Below are 23,005 nucleotides of genomic sequence, written 5' to 3'. Positions count from 1 at the left end.
ACAATTCTGTATGTTTCTTCAGATTTGGCTCATGTTAGGATCTTGAAACCGAGCCCAACTCATTTCCAGGGCTCCCCGTAAGCTGCAAGGGAAATAAACAGTCCTGCATCTTGAACCCGGGGCTTCACCTGCCATGAACTCTGGGCCTTGGGCTTGGAGTCTTGTGGCCTTAGCTCAGAGAGTTGCCCACAACTGTGTCTCTGCGCTGCTGAGAGCTCTTTTTAAGCATAGATATGTTTTTTGCACACGGGTGGCGCTGTGGGTAAAAGCCTCAGTGCCTAGGGCTTGCCGATCGAAAGGTCGGCAGTTCGAATCCCCGCGGCGGGGTGCGCTCCCGTCGTTCGGTCCCAGCACCTGCCAACCTAGCAGTTCGAAAGCACCCCCGGGTGCAAATAGATAAATAGGGACCGCTTACTAGCGGGAAGGTAAACGGTGTTTCCATGTGCGGCTCTGGCTCGCCAGAGCAGCGATGTCACGCTGACCACGTGACCCGGAAGTGTCTCCGGACAGCGCTGGCCCCCGGCCTCTTAAGTGAGATGGGCACACAACCCTAGAGTCTGTCAAGACTGGCCCGTACGGGCAGGGGTACCTTTACCTTTACCTTTATGTTTTTTGCAAGAGAGCCAGTGTAGTGTAGCAGTCAGAGTATTGGACGAGGACCTGGGAGAGACTTGGGTTCGAATTCCCCACTCAGCCATGAAGCTCACTGGGGTGACCTTGGGCCCCTCCCTGCCTCTCAGCCTAACCTTCCCCTCAGGGTTGTTGTTGTGATTAAATGAGGAGGGGGAGAACCATGTTTGCCTGGCCTTGAGCTCCTTGGAAGAAAAGGAGGGATTTAAATGCAATGAATGAATGAACGAACGAATGAATGGGTCTCTAGTAAGGAAAAGGAAAGGGACCACGTAAAACGGAAGCGACCCCATCCATGGTCTAGCAGAGAGATGCTGAGCGTCTCGACAAAGGTGGTTTGTAGAGAATAAATGGAACTGGCGAGGCTGTCTGGATTCAACTCAAAGTTGTGGTCCGATTAGGCACACTCTTGCCTTACTCGAATCCTTGAGGACTCCTTTTTTAAAACATATAATTTTTATTAGATTTCCTGCTTTACAATTTTGAATATGCATTTAAACAACCGTAAAATATCAACGACTTCCCTTCTTCGCTTTCCATGGTTCATTTTGCATACCATAAATCCCTGCATATTTTACATAAATTAGAGACGTCACCTTGCCAACAAAGGTCCGTATAGTAAAAGCTCTGGTTTTCCCAGTAGTGATGTATGGAAGTGAGAGCTGGACCACAAAGAAGGTTGATCGCCGAAGAATTGATGCTTTTGAATTATGGTGCTGGAGGAGACTCTTGAGAGTCCCATGGTCTGCAAGAAGATCCAACCTCTCCATTCTGAAGGGAAATCAGCCCTGACTGCTCACTGGAAGGACAGATCCTGAAGCTGAGGCTCCAAGACTTTGGCCACCTCATGAGAAGAGAAGACTTCCTGGAAAAGACCCTGATGTTGGGAAAGATGGAGGTCACAAGGAGAAGGGGATGACAGAGGACGAGATGGTGGGACAGTGTTCTCGAAGCTACCAGCATGAGTCTGACCAAACTGCGGGAGGCAGTGGAAGGCAGGAGTGCCTGGCGTGCTCTGGTCCAGGGGGTCACAAAGAGTCGGACACAACTAAACGACTAAACAACAACAAAAACCATACAGTATTCCATTATTACATCCATCAAAGCTTATTTACCCGGTTGAATTTATCTTAATGCTACCAACGTTGTCAAGCATACACAATTCCCCCCCCCCCATATTCAATAAACATTTTCCTTGAGGGCAGCCCCGAAGGTTGAAGGTTCAAATCTTCTTCTGGCTCCCAAATCCAGCTCACTCCGTTGCAAGCATGTCACAAATGCTACCAGGAATCTGGGTGTCCGTGAAAAATTCGAGGTGGGTGAAAAAAACGACTCCTGGCACAGCCAGAGGCACGAGCTAGCCGGGGCGTGAAAAACGAGCCCAGGGCAGCGTCGGACGAGAACACCTAAGTCGGAGGCCCCGTGCGACGCGGCCGGGCACCCACCCCCGCCATGCGCCATCTCTGGAAGTTGTCGGCAGCTGCGAGACCCAGAGCACATCTTGTACATTCCCCCGGCTTCTCAGAGACCGCGATGTAAGCCTCCTGTCCTCAGCCTCCGCTGAGGGAAGGCACGGGATGAGCCGGAGGAGACGAGAGCGGCCGTGGCAGTTTTATGTTCCCCTGCTGGGCGTCTAACGTGGCTGGCACTTAATTATGGTGGCACCTGCTCCTCTCGCTCGGTTTCCCCTCCCCGGAGCGAGACGTCGTGGGCTTGTTTCGCCAGGCCGGAGGCTTTGCCTGTAAACAGGACGGGCTGTGGGGTTTCCGCTCTGCCTTGTCGGTGTAACCTTAGACCCTTCTTCCCAGGCAGAGCTGACACTCCAAAATAATCCCTCTCGTCATGCGCCTCGCCTGAGCTCTTCTCCAGAGATGCTTCTGACCTTGTTCGCACCAGCGGAAAGGCGCCTTTGCCAGGGGCTTAGCCCCAGAATCTGTTTGCAATGGGAGGGGCTAGATCTTCTCTGTTTAACATAAAAAATAAGCTGCTTCTCTTTCCTGGTCGGCCTGTTAATGTCTGAGTACTGTGGTGAGACTCCCTCTTCTAAAATCTATCTAAGACTAATAAACTTATAATAATAATTTTATTATTTGTACCCCCCCCATCTGCTGCCCATCTAGTCCAGCATCCAATTTACTATGGTTTAGAGATGGGTGGATTTGTCAATTTAGATTTCTTTCGGTTTCTCATCCCCCACCCCCAATCTTTAGATTTCAGCATTTGTTTGTGATACTTCTTATTCTTTTTAAAAATCCTCACAAGAATTCACCAGCATTTCTCTCGATGTGTCCTGTGGTGTACACTTTTTGTATGCAATTTTGCACGGTAGTACACTTTTTTTTTGCACAAAATGTTTTCCCCTGTCATAATGCACATTTGTAATTTCCACCAATGCATGCATTCTTCTGCACACTTTCCCCATGTCTATTCATTTTTGTACACATTAACTGGCTTGAGAAATGCACAGCCAGATTTGGAGAAATGCGAGTTTATTCGGATCCCTATATTTTGTTTCATGTACTGTTTGGGAAGGCACAAAGTGGATTAAAAAGGTAAAGGGACCCCTGACAGTTAAGTCCACTCGCGGACGACTCTGGGGTTGCGGCGCTCATCTCGCTTTACTGGCCGAGGGAGCCGGCGTACAGCTTCCGGGTCATGTGGCCAGCAGGACTAAGCCGCTTCTGGTGAACCAGAGCAGCGCACGGAAACGCCGTTTACCTTCCCGCCGGAGTGGTACCTATTGATCTACTTGCACTTTAACGTGCTTTCGAACTGCTAGGTTGGCAGGAGCAGGGACCGAGCAACGGGAGCTCACCCCGTCGCGGGGATTCGAACCGCCAACCTTCTGATCGGCAAGTCCTAGGCTCTGTGGTTTAGGCCACAGCGCCACCCGCATCCCTTCTACAAAGTGGATTACTTTCCCTTTAAATGAGAACAGCGTCAGATTTCTCCATCCTTTTCGGTGATGGCAAGCTGGACATGAGCTCAAATGCGCCCTTCCGAATTTGCTACCCTTGCATGGCTGCTGTCACTTCTTGGCCCGCCAGACCTCCAGCCCCAACCAAACAATGTCCCTATGCAGAAATACTGTTTAAACCAATTCTAGTTCCATGATAGATGTGATACCTTTCAGATGCCTCAGTAAGGGGAGGCTGTGCTTTATTAAAGTCCTCTCTGTATTGGTTCTCTGTAGTGCCATATTCCATGCCCACTACCGACCATAGACTCATGGAAGGAACCTCAGCGGTCATCTAGTCCAACCCCCTGAAATGAAAGGATCTCAGCTGAAGAATCCCAGACAAAAGGCCACCCAGCCTCTGCTTAAAATGCTCACAGAAGGAGAGTCCACCTTCCGAGGGAGTCTGTTCCCTGATCAGCTGGACAGCTCAGTTGGTTAGAGTATGGTGCTGCTGATGATGCCAAGGTTGCAGGTTTGATCCCCGTTTGGGACACTTGCATATTCCTGCCATGCAGGGAGTTGGACTGAAAGATCCTCAAGGTCCCTTCCAACTCGTGTGATTCTATGGTTCTCCTATCAAAACAGCTCTCACAGTCAGAAAGTTCTTCCTAGCTGGAATCTCCTTTCCTATATTTGAATCCACTAGTTCAGGTCCTGCCCTTTGGAGCAGTGGAAAACCAGCTTCTCCACAACCCCATTTGACAGCTCTCCAGAGATCCTGGAAGATGACTCTCACCTCTTGGTCTCCTCTTCTCCAGGCTAAACATACCCAACTCCCTCAACCATTCCTCATAAGGCTCGGTTTACGTGTCAGTAACATGACACGGTCTTTGGGACCTCAGCTACTTCCAGTTGGGCTGAGCGGAGTTTCTGATTCCTCGCCCCGTCTGCACACCCTGTGCTCTGCGGGGCGACAGGACGGCCGAATGTAGCTGGGGGGGGGGGGGGGGGGGTTGAGCTGAGAGCTTAGAAGGGAGGGAGACCAGCCACCTTCCTGTGTGCACAGAAATAGCATTCAATCTCTTCTGCAGCAGGCTCTCTCTGGTTCCAAAATGTTGGGAATATTGAGGGTTAAAGAGACACACGTTTCTGACACTGTGCGTTAAACAATTGGCTCAAGCTCTAGAGTTAAGTGGACGCGGGTGGCGCTGTGGGTTAAACCACAGAGCCTAGGACTTGCCGATCAGAAGGTTGGCGGTTCGAATCCCCGCGACGGGGTGAGCTCCCATTGCTCAATCCCAGCTCCTGCCAACCTAGCAGTTCAAAAGCACGTCAAAGTGCAAGTAGATAAATAGGTACCACTCTGGCGGGAAGGTAAACGGCGTTTCCGTGCGCTGCTCTGGTTTGCCAGAAGCGGCTTAGTCATGCTGGCCACATGACCTGGAAGCTGTACGCCGGCTCCCTCGGCCAGTAAAGCGAGATGAGGGCCGCAACCCCAGAGTCGGTCATGACCGGACCTAATGGTCAGGGGTCCCTTTACCTTTACCTAGAGTTAAGTACGTAAGGAGGCAAGCAGCTGGGACACAGCTGGTTGGTGTATCAGAGTAGATCTGGTGGGACACACTTTTCAGGGACAGAGGGAGCAACGCCCCTGCCTCCTTCCTCAAAGGCAAGGCTGGAATTGAAAATGGGATTATAGCATTGTGGGTGGGTGATGGGGCACATTCGCCATCCTGGCAATTTGAAAAGGAGCCTTGAAAGAGACATCAGTTATCTTAAATTTAGACTCCCAATTTACATTTTTGCAAAAACGAGCTGGCGTTGAGAAACCCAAGGGCAACAGAAACGCATTTCTCAGACCGAGATCCAAATAAATAAATAAATCAGCGTGAATAGCCTGAAAGTAAAACTGGCTGGGAGCCAGTGGGAAAACCAATTTGGTTAGTGTTTTTCCTCTCCTCCCCAAATTCTTGAGACTGAAAGGAGAAGAGAGAAGAAAATAAGAAATCAAAAGAGCTGAATTCAGAGGGAGGGGAGAGGCATGCGGAAGCCCTGTGTGGGAAAGTTTTATACTGCATTTCATTTTGTTTCTTTCAATACAGCTGCATTTCTTCCCAAGCACCTAACTCGGATTGCACATAGCATCCTACAAATAATTGAGTGGACACGATCCGCCGGGGCGTCTTTTGCACAAGCCCTTGGAAATTGCTGGGACTTGTGCGAGTCTTGCTTTTCGGCCCGTGTTGCTTCTAAAGAAGAATAAAGTTTAGGGCAACTTATGGCACAAACAGGGAGGTGTTAGGGAGCAAGACACTGAATCCCTAGGTCCTCTAAACTTCCCCAAAAGTACATGTTTGAAGTAGAACCACTGTTTGGGGGATGCCTCATCTTAAGACTATTTTGACACGGAGCCTCGGGACGACTGGGCTGCCATGTTCCGGGGCCTTCTGTTGTGTTAAAAAAAGCGAGTGGCGAAAGCGGACGAGATTGCTAGCCTGTCGTATCGCTTGCTTGTTTTGCTTCTTGTCTGCTGCGCGGATGCCTTGGAAATGCAAACATTTCCCTGACTGCAAAGGCATTTCGCGGCTCGCTCGCCATGAGGCCAGCGACGCTGGGATGCTTTGAGCCTTGCTGTTCAGTTCATGGAAAACAGGATCGGCTTTCGCCATGCCTGTCTCTAGTAAACACATTGCTCGCCTTTCTGGAAGCGGCTGTGACTCAATACAAGGCCAACTTTGTACGTTCCTTGGGCGGGGGGGGGGGGGGAGGGGGCGATAATGCAGCGGTACAGCAACATGTGCAGCCTCCAGAAGGGCTCCAGGTCCTCAGTATCTCCAGTTACAAGGCTCAGGGGAGGGTCCTTACCTGCCCAAGTCCCCAGAGAGCCACAGTAAACCATGCGGAGGTGGAGGAGCCCTGACTGTAAAAGGCAGCGTCGAATGTTCATACTTGGCGGTTTGGAAAAGCACCAAAGTATGTTTGACCTCCTTTGCAGCGTTGCTGGAATTCTGCAAAGTCACTGTCTTCCTTGAGCTTGCTATGAATTGCTGGTTGGCTTCAAAATTCAGGGAAGCGATTTGCACATGTTTCTGCTGAGCGGCCCCCAACATGCCTGTGGGCACATTGCGAGCCATGCTCAGTGCACACAGTTCCAGTGGCGTGCTGGGGGAAAGGGGCTCGCTTTTGCTCCCTCCCCGCCCCAAATCCTGAGCTAGAACACCCCCAAGACTCTCCTGCGGCTGCAGATGGATGTCATGCCTTTGGAGAAATTTTGTGCGACGTTTTAAGACATCGTTTCTAAAATGAGGCATCCTAGGGCTAATGCCCTGATCTTCTGGAAGTTAGGCATGCTTACCTGTGGTGTTTCGGCTGCTGTTACTTATGGGTTCAGGGCAGCAGGTTTGAGCGCTGGCATGGAAAAGAGAATGTGGAACTGAGCCCTGGCTCAAGCTGTAGCCCAGGGGTCGGCAAAGTTTACCTCGCCTGGATTGGTTCACTCCAGCCAAGATCCCTTCATGGGCCGGATCCCGTATGCGTCCACGATTTCTGGCGTCTGTGAAGACACAATTTCTGGTGTCTGAGCATGTGCAGACACAATTTCCAGCACTGCGGAAGCGAGTCCTTGCGCCACGCTGCACCAGTTTAGCACAGCACGTGGGGACTTGCCGAGTGGGTGGCTTGGTTTGGGGGTGGCTTGTGGGCTGGTTCAATGACCCCCGTGGGCTGCTCGTGGCCCATGGGCCTTAGGTTGCCTACCCCTGCTGTAGAACTTCAGCCTTGCAGTCCCAGTCTGGTTATGTGAAAAGGTCACCTGAACAGGGGAGCTTTTATGCACATCTCTGCATGTGCAGCTGCCATTCATTTCAGGGGGACCTCATGCAAACGATGGTCCTGATGTATTTACCTGGTAAAGCTTCCTCCAGGCCATATGCTCTTATCCAGTTTCTGGAAAGGGTTGATACAGGACTGCTGGGATTTGCACCCCTGAGAATCTACTCTAACAATGCAGGTTCCTAGTCCTCATTTGTTAAGAGTTTGAAACCAGGAGGCGGTGCCCGTGAAAGGTTCAGGCAGTGTTTCCAAATGGTTACAGACCCTTTAAAATCTCAGAGTTCAAAATGAATCCCAATGATTGGAAGAAATTTAAAATATACCTTAAAAATTGTTGTAACATTAAGGAGTGCTGAGATGTTATGGTGTTAAGAAACAGAGAATTGCAGCTGTAAATCATAAATTATAATGAAGATGAGTTAATTAATTAAATGAAGGGTTGCTGTTAAAAGGGAAAATAAGGATGCAGAAAAAGGGAGGTATGGGGAAGTCCGGGAAATAAGGTGAAGGAAAATAAGTTTAGGAAATTATACATGTTTATTTGTTTGTATGTTTTGTTTTGTTTTATTGTTTGTTTTTATTACATGTTTGGAAAATTAATAAAAATTATTAAAAACAAACAAACAAAATGAATCCCATAACTTTGGCGATTGCTTTGCAAACAGTGGTTTAATAATTTGCACGACACATTCTGACCGAGGAAGTCGAAGCTGGATTTGGTGGTTGTCTATTGCATTTTCCTTAGGAATCACTATCCTTTCAGGCTTAATAGCTTATTGTTGAGGTCTGCTGTAGTCAGAACTTTTTAAATTCTTTGCATCTGTTCTCCCAACACGTGCATATTGTATTCTGGGGTGGGGTGGGGGAACCACTCAGCTTTTGTTTGAGAAATGCCTAGCCCCTTATATTGATGTCTACCACTTAACAAAAGTTGCAGGTAACTGTGTTGGTCTATTAGGAAAGCAAACAGATATTCCCACAAAACAACAAGAGGATAATGTCTTTATTATCTCACAAAGGGAAAGTTGCTCAGGTGAACTTCATTGGGCATTCAAATCATGCATAAGAGGGCTCTTTGAGCCTGACAGTACATTGACCATGCATTGAGCAAGTGTGAGAATCATAGAATTGTGGAGTTGGAAGGGACCTCCGAGGGTCATCTAGTCCAACCCCCTGCGGTGCAGGAATCTCAACTAAAGCATCTCTGGCAGATGGCCACCTAACCTCTGCTTAAAAACCTCCAAGAATGGAGAGTCCACCGTCTACCCCCTGAGGGAGTCCGTTCCACTGTTGTACAGTTTTTAGTGTCAGAAAGTTCTTCCTAGTGTTTAGAGTCCATTGGTTCGGGTTCTCTGGAGCAGCAGAAGACTAGCTTGCTCCATCTTGCATGTGACAGCGCTTCAGTTATCTGAAGGTGACATGACAGCCCTTATATTAGCAACACTGGGGATGAGTTTTGAGGGTGTGTTGATACCTTAACATTAGTAAAGGTAAAGGTAAAGGGACCCCTGACCATTAGGTCCAGTCGTGACCGACTCTGGGGTAGCGGCGCTCATCTCGCTTTACTGGCCAAGGGAGCCGGCGTACAGCTTCGGGGTTGTGTGGCCAGCATGACTAAGCCGCTTCTGGCGAACCAGAGCAGCGCACGGAAATGCTGTTTACCTTCCCGCCAGAGTGGTACCTATTTATCTACTTGCACTTTGACGTGCTTTCGAACTGCTAGGTTGGCAGGAGCAGGGACTGAACAACGGGAGCTCACCCCATCGTGGGGATTCGAACCGCCGACCTTCTGATCAGCAAGTCCTAGGCTCTGTGTTTTAAACCACAGCGCCACCCATGTCCCACCTTAAAATTGCCAAGTGCTTAACCTGGTTAACAATAATGGCTTTGTTTCATTTCCGCAACACCCTGTCCCTGCCAGGTAGGCCAAACAGCCCGTCAATGTTCGAACGCAGGACTGTTTTGAGACTAAACCTCTTGCTTCTGTTTGCTTGCTAGGCCCAGTCGGTTCTCCAGAGCTCTCCTCCTGAAATCGCTTCCCAAGAGACAACATTCCTTTTTCGACTGTGTGGCCCAGAACTGAGCAGCAGACTCCAGGTAAATCCTTGCCAGAACTGAAATCTGCAGTGCTGATTAACTATTGCATCTTCTGAGCTGCACAAGGAACAGCTAATACGATGTATTGGTTTAAAGGCATGAGAAACTGGGTTCAAATCCTCATGCACCCTCAAAAAATCACCGCCTGATCTTAGGCCAGTCCTGATTTTGGGCCAGGCCTGATTTTGATCTTGCAGCCTCTCCTACCTCGAAGGGCTGTTGTGAGGCTAAAACAGACGATCCCTCAGATTCCTGGAGGAAAGGCAGGATAGAACTGTCAAAGACGGTTGCATGGGATTATTGAGTGTGGACCTCCATGCCAAGCAAAATTCCTTCCTTTAAAAAAAACTGCACATCAGGGAGAAGGCTGAGAGCAAGAGAACGCATATCCCTGACACCCGACTTTTCCGTGTCCTTGCATCACACGCTACTCTCTCGTTTGCTTTTCGGTCCAAGGTTGAATGTTTTCGTTTCTGCTGTTCTGGTAGCTTTGTGGCCCTGGCAAAGGTGGTTCGGGGTCAGCAGAGCGGCTTTACAATGTGTGTGTACACAAAAACCCTCTCCGAAGTGATGGAGCATTGATTTGTTCAAAGGCTTGCCTTTTTCCACGGCTCTTGTTGCCCTTCCTTTGCTACGCTTCTCTCTCTCTTCTTTCGCTCTTTAGTAAAGTAAATAATGCATGCAGGATGCAAACGAGGGCTGAAATTTTAGAAGGGCTGACCCAACACATTACTGCAGATCAATCCCTTCGGTTACGCGAAGCACTTCTTTAGAGGAGGAAAGGAACTCTGGTTTCGAGAAAAGCGCTGGGGTTTATTTTGGGACTCGGTTTAGCTGCTTCTCCCTGCATCTGGGGCAGAGGGGCGAAGATTCCTCGTCAACAAACAACAGGCGCCGCTTGTGCCACTGGCCCCATTCCCTCGCGCTGCCCAAATTCATACCTTGGAACCGTTAGGGTGCAAAGCCAGGGGCGCCCCCAACCTGGTGAGAATGCAGAGAGGGTGGGGAATAATCTGCAGCCGGTCCTGGAATTGTGCATGCCACTTCCTGTGCTACTTTGCAAACTTTGGTTCCTTACATCGCTGAGCATGCCATCGTCTTTGCAGCGCCTTTCAGGATGAGACTTTCCTTCCTTGGGTGCATTTCCAGAAGCCTCCTGAGTTTGCCTGTCTAATATGTCCCCAACCTCACTATCCCTGTACCAAATTTGGTTTGCAGCAGGGATGGTAAAATACCAGCACCCCAGTCCCCCCCTTTCATAAAATTTATATAAAAGGTAAAGGGACCCCTGACCATTAGGTCCAGTCATGGCCGACTCTGGGGTTGCAGCGCTCATCTCGCTTTATTGGCCAAGGGAGCCTGCGTACAGCTTCCGGGTCATGTGGCCAGCATGACTAAGCCGCTTCTGGCGAACCAGAGCAGCGCACGGAAACGCTGTTTACCTTCCCGCTGGAGCGGTACCTATTTAACTACTTGCACTTTGATGTGCTTTTGAACTGCTAGGTTGGCAGGAGCAGGGACCGAGCAACGGGAGCTCACCCCGTTGTGGGGAATCGAACCGCCGACCTTCTGATCAGCAAGTCCTAGGCTCTGTAGTTTAACACACAGCGCCACCCGCGTCCCCATAAAATTTATACTTGATTGTAATAATAATAATAATAATAATAATAATAATAATCCGAAACAATCTCCAAATGGACCACAAAAAGATTAAACAAGAAAATAAAGGAAAAATGGCAACAATGGTTTAAAATATATAAGAAGTTAAAATACTCAAAGCAGGTTAAAAATCTCAGCAGCTTCCTAAGCATTTGGACAGGCTTGTTTAAACAATAATGTTTTTAGCAAGTGCCGAAAAGAATGCAGCGAAGGGATCTTCCTGGTGTCAATTGGCAGGGAGTTCCAAAGGTGCTGCCACACTGAAAGACTTGAGATCTGAAAGTGTCTGCGTATTGGGGGAGGGGAATGCATTGCCTCGCTCTCTCTTCTTTATCTTCGAAATTCTCCTGTATTGTCGTTTAAACCCGCTGCTCTCTTTTTCTGATATTAATATTTTATTGGAAGAATTTCCTGTATAAAAAGAAAGAGTGATTAAAAGGAAAAGGAAGGAAGAAAAACACGGATGAAAATAGAAATGAAGGGAAAATGCTCAATACGTATGTGTTTAGTCCTATTATCCTGATAGAAATATATTTATCAGTAACCTAATATATTCTGTGTAAAGTCATTCCAAATATCGTTATATTTATCCAAAGAAAGGTTGCATCTGTATGCAGTCCGTTCATACGTTGCTAATTTTGTCATATTGTCAGGCCGTTGATGAAGGGGAATAATAATAATAATAATAATAATAATAATAATAATAATAATAATAATTTATACCCCACCCATCTGGCTGGGTTTCCCCGGCCACTCTGTGCGGCTCCCAACAGAATATTAAAAACATGATAAAACATCAAACATTAAAAACTTCCCTAAACAGGGCTGCCTTCAGATGTCTTCTAAAAGTCAGATAGTTGTTCATTTCCTTGACATCTGCTTGGAGGGCGTTCCACAGGGCAGGGGCCACCACCGACAAGGCCCTCTGCCTCGTTCTCTATTCTTCTAGTTCACCAGTTTCAATCTCTTAGCCATCATTACTGGAACCACAGTGCCGCCAGCAGCAACCGGCCTGCCTATCAGCCTTCTCTCCCAAGATCATGAGGACCGGAAACTTGACTTTTATAAAAGGGCCGGTTGTCTGAATGCCGTTCTGTGCTGATCTGAGCTCGTGCTGGGCGGCTCTTCCTGTTCCGTCTATAGCTCCCCAGACTCGTGAAGCTAAGATGACGGGGAGAATTGTTTGTCGGAGGCAGACGCAGCTGTTATCTAAGCCCACTTAGCCTCAAAAACAAGTCCTTGAAGAGTCTGCCTGCAGCAGTCTGAATATTTTCAGCTGTTTGAGCTGCTCCCCGGTCAGACAAAAGCAATCTGTTGCCTCTTCTATAAAGGGAGGTTTAAGAGCGGAGAGTCTCAGGCTTCGAGAAAGGGGCTTTGGAAACGGTGGGGAGATGATGGTTATTTATAAAATCGAGAACGATGTGGAAAGGATTAATTCCGGGGCCAATTCTACTGACTCTCACAGCACCCCTTTGCATCAATCACCCGCTGACTGGCGGCAAGTCTCGGGTGAGCAGGTCCACACTCAAGGCATACACCCGAGGAACGGATTGCCGCAGGCTTGTTGTGGTAGCTGCCGGCAAAAGCGCTTTGGGGGAGAGAAGAAAATATCCGAAAGAAGAAAGGATTAGGCAACTTCACAGAGGTTTGATAGAACCTCCATAGCCAGAGGCAGTTGAGCTTAAGTTACCAAACGTCAGGGACAAACATGAGGAGATGCAGGAAAGTTTCCTGCAGGCATTTTCTCTATTCTTACTTAAACTGTCTTTGGGAAACTAGGAAGGTGCCTTATAGTGCGTATGACCATTGCTCCATCTAGCTCAGGCATCCCCAAACTCGGCCCTCCAGCTGTTTGGGGACTACAACTCCCATCATCCCTAGCTAACAGGACCAGTGGTCAGGGATGATGGGAACTGTAGTCCCAAAACATTTGGAGGGCCGAGTTTGGGGATACCTGATCTAGCTCAATATTATCCATCCTGACTGATAGTGACTGGTCAGGTTTTCTGACAGGGAATCCTTCCCAGCCCTACCCAGAGACTACTGAATCAGAGAATTGCAGAGTTGGAAGGGAACCCCTAAGGTCATCCTTCAGTGGAGGAGAGCCCATCACTTCCCTGCTTTCCTGACTGGGGCTAATGGTTGTTGTATCTCACAACTGGATAAGAGTGGTGGACTCGTAATCTGGTGAACCGGGTTCGCTTCCCCGCTCCTCCACCTGCATCTGCTGGGTGACCTTGGGCCAGTCACACTTCTCTGAAGTCTCTCAGCCCCACTCACCTCACAGAGTGTTTGTTGTGGGGGAGGAAGGGAAAGGAGATTGTCAGCTGCATTGAGACTCCTTCGGGTAGTGATAAAGCGGGATATCAAATCCAAACTCCTCTTCCAAACTCCAATGTGCCCTATGCTTGGCTTCCCTTGGGCTGAGTCCGGAAGCTGCAGTCAGTGCAGAATGCTGCAGCACGATTGCTGACAGGAGCGAAGCCTTGTCCACATGTGACACTTGGGCTCAGATTTGTGACTGGGCCAAGTTCAAGTGCTTATTCTTAGTCTATAAAGCCCCTAACAACTTGGGGCCAGTTAACCTGCAAGATCTCCTTTCCCCGTATTTCCCCACTCGATAACTTCAGTTGGAACAACTGGCTGGATAATCCTTGCTCCGCTTTTGTAAGAACTCAGTCTTGCAGCACCTTAACTTTGGAACTCCCTGCCTATTGATATCAGGGAGGCCCTTTCCCTGTATTCTTTTCAGCGCCTGCTAAAGGATTTTTCTGTAGGCAAGCCTACCAGATATTCGGAAAGCTGATGCCCTTTTTAACCTGCTTTTAGTCATTTTAGAGGGATGCGGGTGGCACTGTGGGTTAAACCACAGAGCCTAGGACCTGCCAATACGAAGGTTGGCAGTTCTAATCCCCACGACGGGGTGAGCTCCCATTGCTCGGTCCCTGCTCCTGCCAACCTAGCAGTTCGAAAGCACGTCAAAAGTGCAAGTAGATAAATAGGTACCACTCCGGCGGGAAGGTAAACGGCATTTCCGTGCGCTGCTCTGGTTCGCCAGAAGTGGCTTAGTCATGATGGCCACATGACCCGGAAGCTGTACGTCAGCTCCCTCGGCCAATAAAGCGAGATGAGCGCCGCAACCCCAGAGTTGGTCACAACTGGACCTAATGGTCAGGGGTCCCTTTACCTTTACCTTTACCTTTACTAGTCATTTTAACCTTTCAGATGTTTGGAATCACTGCCGTCAATTCTTCCTCGATTGTAGTTTTATCATTTCCTCTGTTTGGTGAACCGCTTTGCGCTCTCCCCCTTTGCACTCAAGGGTTGTATTAACCTTCTGCGAAGCAAACTGATGTTTGTAGGGCGCCAGGTTGGGGAAGCTGGCTCCCTTTGCTCACGTGCCTCCTATTCCTAGAGGGAGACGCTGGCTTTCCAGCAAAGACAAACAGAGGTGGAAACCTGAGCGCTCCTTGTTGCCGCATGTGGCTGCTCCGTGACCCGGGGCCTCGCCACGCTCAGCTCCATATACGGCCCGGAGGAGCGAGACGATGCGGAGGCTCTGGGAACGAGAGCGCAGCTCTGAATACCAGACATACATTAAATTCTTCCTGGCTGCGCTTCGCCCTCTGCTTCCCCATTAATTCAGAACATGAGCAGGGCATCGCAGACAGAGAGAATCCAATGTTCCGAGTGTCACCTCCAGGGAACACTTAACTCCTGAGCATGTGTGTGCTTAAAAAACAACAACAGTCTCCTGCATATTTGAAGGCTAGATTGTCCCCAAATGCCCAGGTGCTTCTTGGCACACCGTAGGCAGGTAGGCTTTTTGGAATGGATTGTTAACGGAGAAATCCGAGGGCTCCCTTGGACAAAAAAACAATGACACCAACCAGGAATACCAGAGCAAAACAGCAGCCAGTAGGCTTGGTCTTTCTTGAAGACTGTCGTGACAGGACTCCCACCTGCTACCAGGTGAAACAAAATGGAAGCCCAGAACAAAAGAAGACCCCAACTTTTATTAGCTGCTAATCCCCCAAGCTACACCCCTAGAACTTCATCACAACTACATCATGACTACATCACTGACACATCACAAAAAGGAGGGGTTGAGGGAGGAGTTGTAGAGGTAACCTGAGTATCTTGTCACCTGGCTGGTTCCTCCTTTCCCCCTCCCCATGAGTACTTTCCAGGTGACAGAGGGGAGTTTGCAGTTTCCTGCCCCCAGAGGGAAGAGCTGATTATTGTCCTTTGTTCCAGTCCATGTTGAATCCACTCCCATATGCAAGTCCTTTGTGACCTTGATGGTCTTCTGCCTGGGACCATCAAGGTTGTCATGCCAACTGGGTAGGGCTCCTGTGGTATGTGCTGGTATGGTTAAGGGATTATGGCTGGCCTGTATCAAACCATCCCCCTTTGATAGTCCTTCCTTCATGGAGTAAAATAAAAGTGGGCCCGTGTAAATCCGATGTATGGTTGTTTTACTATGAATTTATAACAGAAACGTCACGTATGTCGTGTGTGTGTGTGTGTGTGTGTGTGTGTGTGTTGTGTTTGTACAAACTGGGGGGTTCCTACAACAGGATGAATTTCGCTCTCTTTCACTGTCTGGCTCTGCACCATCCCTAGTCCTCTCTCCTCGCTCCCTCGGCCTCCTCTCATGGGCAGCTTCCAGCAGAGGGTAAAGGGAGCCAGTCAGCAGGAGATATCCGCTCAGAAAGCGCCAAGCTGGCCATCCAAACGGAGCCCTGCCAAATCAGGACAGTGGTCCATCCATTCCAGCATCTTGTTCTCGCCATGGGCAACCAGATGCCTCTTTTGGGAAACCTGCAAGCAGGACCCGAGTGTGACAGGGACTCTCCGCTCCCGTTGGTTTTCTAGCAATGGGGATTCAGAAGTGTCGCTGCCTCTGACTATGGGTGCAGAGTGTGGTCATAGTGGCTCCACTGCAAGGAGGACGGGGGCAGACAGGAAGAGTGTCCATACTGGACAGGACCTAGCTGTTGTTGTTGTTTAGTTGTTTAGTCGTGTCCGCCTCTTCGTGACCCCCTGGACCAGAGCACGCCAGGCACTCCTGTCTTCCACTGCCTCCCGCAGTTTGGTCAAACTCATGCTGGTAGCTTCCAGAACACTGTCCAACCATCTCGTCCTCTGTCGTCCCCTTCTCCTTGTGCCCTCCATCTTTCCCAACATCAGGGTCTTTTCCAGGGAGTCTTATCTTCTCCTGAGGTGGCCAAAGTACTGGAGCCTCAGCTTCAGTATCTGTCCTTCCAGTGAGCACTCAGGGCTGATTTCCTTCAGAATGGAGAGGTTTGATCTTCTTGCAGTCCATGGGACTCTCAAGAGTCTCCTCCAGCACCAGAATTCAAAAGCATCCATTCTTCGGCGATCAGCCTTCTTTATGGTCCAGCTCTCACTTCCATACATCACTACTGGGAAAACCATAGCTTTTACTATACGGACCTTTGTTGGCAAGATGATGTCTCTGCAGGACCTAGCTAGGAAGGGGCATATAGAATCATACAATGGCGGAGTTGGAATCATAATTTATAATAATAATAATTTATTATTTATACCCCGCCCATCTGGCTGGGTTTCCCCAGCCACTCTGGGCGGCTCCCACCAAATATTAAAAACAATACAGCGTCAGACATTAAAAACTTCCCTAAACAGGGCCGCCTTCAGTTGTCTTTTAAAAGTAAAATAGTTGTTTATTGCCTTGACATCTGGTGGGAGGGCGTTCCACAGGATGGGTGCCACTACCAAGAAGGCCCTCTGCCTGGTTCCCTGTAACCTCACTTCTCGCAGGGGGGGAACCGCCAGAAGGCCCTCGGAGCTGGACCTCAGTGTCCGGGCTGGATGATGGGGGTGGAGACGCTCCTTCAGGTATACAGGACCCAGGGTAATCTATGCCAACCCCGTGCCATGGAGGTGTCACAACAAAAGCATCGCTGGCAGATCTCGGCACACTAACTCCGGCTTCCATCTCCGGGGGAAGCGGGTTCAGGTGCTGCTCCCCTCTGCTTGAGTACTTGGTCAAGGCCTTAAGAGGACGGGCACAGCATCATCCTTCGGTGAGCGGATGAGAGAGAGGGAGGGAGGGATGGTGGCCAGCCCCTGCCTGTTCCAAAATCAATTGAGGAAGGAGCAAAGTGTCTCATTACCGTCTCTCATCCCTCCTGCAGCAACAATAGGTGGTGAAATTGTGAGAGGAAATTAATCACGGAGACCAAACCCTTATAGCCTCTGTGTTTTCCCGGAACTGTGGAAGGTAATTAGCAGGTCTGACTATCCCCTGGGTTCAATACGAGATTAGCTGTGTGACGTAAATGGAGGTGGCTTTCTTCTTTGTTTTTTTGTCCTTCTGGGGGTAAATTTGAAGGAAAGGATTGCTGCGAAATTCAGCGGTGTCGATTCCGATTCAACCTTGCAGGGAGGACTAAAAACCCCCACTATCCTATATATCTGCGGCAATTAAAAATTTAATTCAACCTGCCACTCGAAATCTTGTTTTCTTATGAATCATCCCTTTAATTGAATATGGTGAGCTTGGGGAACCTTCCTAGCAAGAAAAGGTGCTTTATTTTGGCCTGGGCCAAAAAGTTCTTGTAGGAGACAAGCCTCGTAGGCTCAGGCAAGAATGCCAGAGCCAGTGAAATCTCTGTTATAACATTGCTTGCCTCCACGGCCAGAGGCAGCACTGCTTCTGAATACCATAGAATCTCAGAACCGTTGAGTCAGAAGGGACCCCCAACGGTCATCTAGTCCAACCCCATTTGGTGTGGGAATCACAGCTAAAGAATCCCTGGCAGATGGCCACCCAACCTTTGCTTAAAAACCTGGGGGGAAAGAAACCTTTAAAAATGGGCATAATTGTGTCGGCCGCCTGGTTTTCCCCGGCGTCTCCAAGCGCGAGGCTTTGGGGAAAGGCGGAAGGGGTGGATGCCCCCAGAGGCAGATATATCTTGGTCCCCCTCCTCCATCTGAGAACGTGCACCTGCTTCTGTGTAAAGGACCTGTGCTGCCTCCTTCAGCCGCTGCTGGAAATGCCAGCCTTGGGGGTTGTGGCTGCTCTGGGTAGCTTTAAAAAACGCATTAGAGGAGCTTGGTCTCTTTGAAGCCGTGAGAACCCTTAACAAACTACAACTCCCAGGATGCTTTGAGGCATGGGGGGGAGCCATGGCTGTTTATAGCAGCCTGGTGCTGCTTTAAATGTGCAGCGCAGCTGGGACTTTGGTTCGGATACCACCTCCCTGGTTGAGCTTCATATTACCCCCCATTCTTTGTCCTGCCTTCTGGCTGATAAGAGTGGATTCTTTGACATTAAGCAGATTTATAGGGGGCTGGAGGGAACTCATGAGTGTTTTTTGGGGGGCTCTTAGCATTTTAGTGTTGGAAGGGACCTTGGAGGTCCCGCAGACCAAACCACTGCTAATCTGGGGGAGGGGGTACGGACATCCATCATAAAGTATGTCTGAATCCATCCTAAAGAATGTCAAAGAAAGTTAATATTCACCTAGAGTTAAGTGCGATGATTTTTTTTTTTTACTTAAAAATAAAATTGAAATTAAGGACATATTGATTTTCTATATATTCCCCGTTAAGTGGCATCCTTCAAATGCCATATCCATAAATACGAATAAGGTTTTCTGATTCCAATTTTCAGGTAAGATTAGCTTATCACCGAGCGCACCATCTGCTATGTGTTATACTTCACATTTACATCCTCTCTGGGTTATTATCATAATTGAGCTGCTTCAGAAACAATATATATATATATATATTCACTCATCAAACAGACGCCTTTCCCTCCCTGGCAATTTGTCACTTGAGACTTTTTAACTTAATGTCCCACGAGTCTTATTTATTATCTTACTAAAATTGGGAGGATAAATTATTAATTTGTTCTAGGCGGGGAGGGCGTCTCTGCGCGCTTCGGGTGCTTGCTGATAGGTGCCAAAAGGAAAAAAGAAAAACCAACTTGGAAATACTTTAAGGACTTTTTACTTTTGTTCTGCCCTGCGAATAACAGTCAGGTTGCTAAACAGAAAAGAGAAGGGGATGGGACGGCTTTGAAAATGGGCTTGCTTCACTTTGCTAAGATGAAAAAAAGAAAGAAAAGAAGGGCAAACTACTTCTTTTTTGAAAAGGCAGGAAGGAAGCCCCAAAGCTGGCTTGCGGGTTTCGAGTTTGCTCTGAATGAAATGACTGCTAGTTTCGTTTGAGGTCTCATCCCCTGTGAGGGAGGCTTGGGAAAAATCTGTAGGCTGGGCAGCCCCGGTTAAAAAAGTTCTGCCAACTAGAACTACAGTCGAAGTCTTTCCAAAGTGTCTGGTCGTTCTGGCGGGCAGATTTTCTGATATAAAATTGGATGCACTTTGAACAACTGAAAAGAGAGTATGTGTATTTTTGTTGTTGTTGTTGTTTAGTCGTTTAGTCGTGTCCGCCTCTTCGTGATGCCCTGGACCAGAGCACGCCAGGCCCTCCTGTCTTCCACTGCCTCCCGCAGTTTGGTCAAACTCATGCTGGTAGCTTCGAGAACACTATCCAACCATCTCGTCCTCTGTCGCACCCTTCTCCTTGTGCCCTCCATCTTTCCCAACATCAGGGTCTTTTCCGGGGAGTCTTCTCTTCTCATGAGGTGGCCAAAGTCTTGGAGCCTCAGCTTCAGGATCTGTCCTTCCAGTGAGCACTCAGGGCTGATTTCCTTCAGAATGGAGAGGTTTGATCTTCTTGCAGTCCATGGGACTCTCAAGAGTCTCCTCCAGCACCAGAATTCAAAAGCATCCATTCTTGGTGTGTTGCAATTCAGCAAGGACTTCCTGCCCTGAGAGAAGATCCAGTCTCCTGCATATTTTGCAGATTGGGGAGTTTCTCTCTCTTGGAAGAAAAAGGGTCAACCCCCAGAGTCCTGGATTTGCAACCAGGAGAATCCTAGAGGCATTTTGCTGCAACTCTGTATTGGGGTTTGTGGTGTAGCCGGACACATACTGGCACCTCAGAGGGCAGAGCCCAACTCATGTCCCCTCTCCCTTGCCAATAAGCTGAACACTGTGATATTCTGCAGGGAGGAAATAGTAGTAGTAGTAGTAGTAGTAGTAATAATAATAATAATAATAATAATAATAATAATAATAATAATAATAATTTTTATTTATACTCTGTCTACCCTAGCCAAGACTGGGCTCAGGGCGACTAACACCCGATATAAAAACAAATTGATTGAAATACAACTTAAAAACAAGGTTAAAATACAACATTAAAACATTAAAATACAGCCTCATTTCAATGGAAACTCAAAACAAAAACTTTTTGGGGGATGAAAACGTCATCTTCACCAAGGCTAACTTAGGAAGGCGGTTGAAATTAAAATTGCCACTGTAATAATGCAACATTACAAAGATGTGGGATGTATTGCACAGCTGGGGTGTATTGGCAGAGCAGCCAAGATGATCAAGAGGCTTGAAGATTGCAGTGTTTGGGATGTTTCAGCTCAGAGAAAAGGTGAGGAAGAGACAGCACATAGGAAGTTTATAAAATTCTGCATGGCTTGCAGAAAGTGGGCAGGGGAAGGTTTTTCTCCCTCTCTCCTAACACTGGACCTTGTCAAAATCTAAAGACGCTGAACTTTGGAAGATTCAGGACAGAAAAAAGGAAGTCCTGCTTCAGGCTGCGTATAGTTAAGCTATGGAACTCACTGCCACAGGAGACAGTGAGGGCCACCCACCTAGATGGCTTGAAAAGAAGATTGGACAAATTCATGGAGGACGAGAGGGCTATCGATGGCTGTTGGCCGTTAATGGCTATGCTTTGCCTTCCATAGTCAGAGACAGCAATGCTTCGGAATACCGGCTGCTGGAAGCCACAGGAGGGGAGAGTTGCTCTTGGGTTCGAATCCTGCTTGTGGGCTTACCACAGGCATCTGACTGGCCACTGTGAGCTGCTGAACTAGATGGCCTGATCTAGCGGACTCTTATTATGTTTTATGAGGGAGACATATTTGCGTTTGAGCATTATTAGGTTACGGCAGGGGTCAGCAAACTTTTTCAGCAGGGGGCCGGTCCACTGTCCCTCAGACCTTGTGGGGGGCTGGACTATATTTTGGGGGAAAAGAGAACGGATTCCTGTGCCCCCAAAATAACCCAGATATGCATTTTAAATAAAAGCACACATTCTGCTCATGTAAAAACACGCTGATTCCTGGACTGTCCACGGGCGATTGGGCCGGATCCAGCCCCCGGACCTTAGTTTGCCTACCCATGGGTCACGGGTTCAATCATAACACTGCAAAACTCGTCACCGGAGAAAGCAGCCAATTACTAACCCAGAAACCGAAAGTTAAGACTATGTGGCCAAATTTCCCCCTTGCTATGGTTAGGAAATTTTTGTCATCCACTTCAGATCGTAATCTAAGCACAATTAGAAGCTTGCAGTCAAGGAATGATCTCAGCTCTTCATTTCCTGTATACCCTTGCTTTCTTCATTCCATCGACAGCTCTCCTTCAGCCACCTTCCCTCCAGGCCTTCTAACCCCTGAGCATTCCTACTTCCTGGACGACTTTTCAGGTCTCGGTCAATCTTTGCCCCAGTGACTGTGTGGGATTTTAATCCCTGCCAAACTGACAAGTTTCACTTCCCTTTCAGAAGTTGGGCTACCAACATTCCAACAGCTTTCCTCTGTGAGCAATGGAAGTCTTTGTGAACGCAGCAGGCCAAACCACAGTTAAAGAAGCATAACTTCGGTTTATTGGGCGATGACTGAATTGACTAGGCACTGGATTTGACTAGGCACTGGACTTTAAGAAATGTAAATTGAATATTCAGCCACTTATTATTGAGGGTTCAAAAATTCAATTTATGGGAATGGCGTTAAGAGATGACCTAACCTGGGGAGAAAACAGCAAAGACCTGATGAAGAGAGCACAGCAGAGGTTATATTTTCTGAGAATCCTCCGGTAAAACAATCTCTCAAAGAACCAGTTGATGGCATTTTACCATTGTACTGTGGAGTGCGTATTAACTTATGGTCTCTGTGTGTGGTTTGGGAGCTGCACGGCCAGGGAAAAAACAATGCTGTCCAGGGTTGTAAAGACTGCGGAGAGAATAACTGGGTGTATTCTTCCCACCTTGGATCAAATCTACACTTCCAGGTGCCATAAGAAAGCTGCAGAGATAGAGCAGGATAGTGCGCACCCCGGAAATGATCTCTTTCAGCTTCTGCCTTCTGGAAGAAGGTACAGGGTTATAAAGACTAGGACTAGCCACCTGAGAAGCAGTTTCTATCCAAATGTGATTTTGGTTTTAAACGCATTTCTTATGCTGAGACCTGAGCTGTGGTTTGTTTCCTAGAATAAAGATTTAGCTGACTTATTGTTTTGGCTGCTGACCTGCACCTGACGCCAGCCCTGGTGGCTTTGGGGGCACAGATCACCTTGCATTTGTGTATTCCCTGCAGCTGATAATGCTTTAAGGGTTCAGAAGGGTTCAGCCACTTATTATTGAGGGGAAGTGCGTGGAAAAGGTCTCGGTGTTTCAATTTATGGGAATGGAGTTGAGAGATGACCTAACTTGGGGAGAAAACAGCAAAGACCCGATGAAGAGAGCACAGCAGAGGTTATATTTTCTGAGAATACTCTGGAAAAACAATCTCCCAAAGGACCTGTTGATGGCATTTTACCATTGTACTGTGGAGAGTGTATTAACTTATGGTCTGTGTGTGTGGTTTGGGAGCTGCACGGCCAGGGAAAAAACAATGCTGTCCAGGGTTGTAAAGACTGTGGAGAGAATAATTGGGTGCACTTTTCCCACCTTGGATCAAATCTATGCTTCCAGGTGCCATAAGAAAGCTGCAGAGATGGTGCAGGATAGTGTGCACCCCGGAAATGATCTCTT

At 48.2% G+C, this 23,005-nt stretch overlaps 1 protein-coding gene across 5 annotated transcripts in view; it reads left to right on the top strand.

The window, feature by feature from the left end:
* The window catches only part of LPP (LIM domain containing preferred translocation partner in lipoma), a 286,392-nt gene that overhangs the window by 57,022 nt on the left and 206,365 nt on the right, over window positions 1-23,005 (top strand). For all 5 annotated transcript variants that reach the window (XM_077929605.1, XM_077929604.1, XM_077929606.1 and 2 more), the window contains one exon: window positions 9,359-9,457. The gene's annotated coding sequence lies outside the window, so the exon portion shown is untranslated. The remainder of the gene's footprint in view (window positions 1-9,358; window positions 9,458-23,005) is intronic.

This window comes from Podarcis muralis, chromosome 6 (genome assembly GCF_964188315.1).
Source record: "Podarcis muralis chromosome 6, rPodMur119.hap1.1, whole genome shotgun sequence".
NCBI classification, from domain to species: domain Eukaryota; kingdom Metazoa; phylum Chordata; class Lepidosauria; order Squamata; family Lacertidae; genus Podarcis; species Podarcis muralis.
This window is presented reverse-complemented; position numbering and strand designations above follow the sequence as displayed.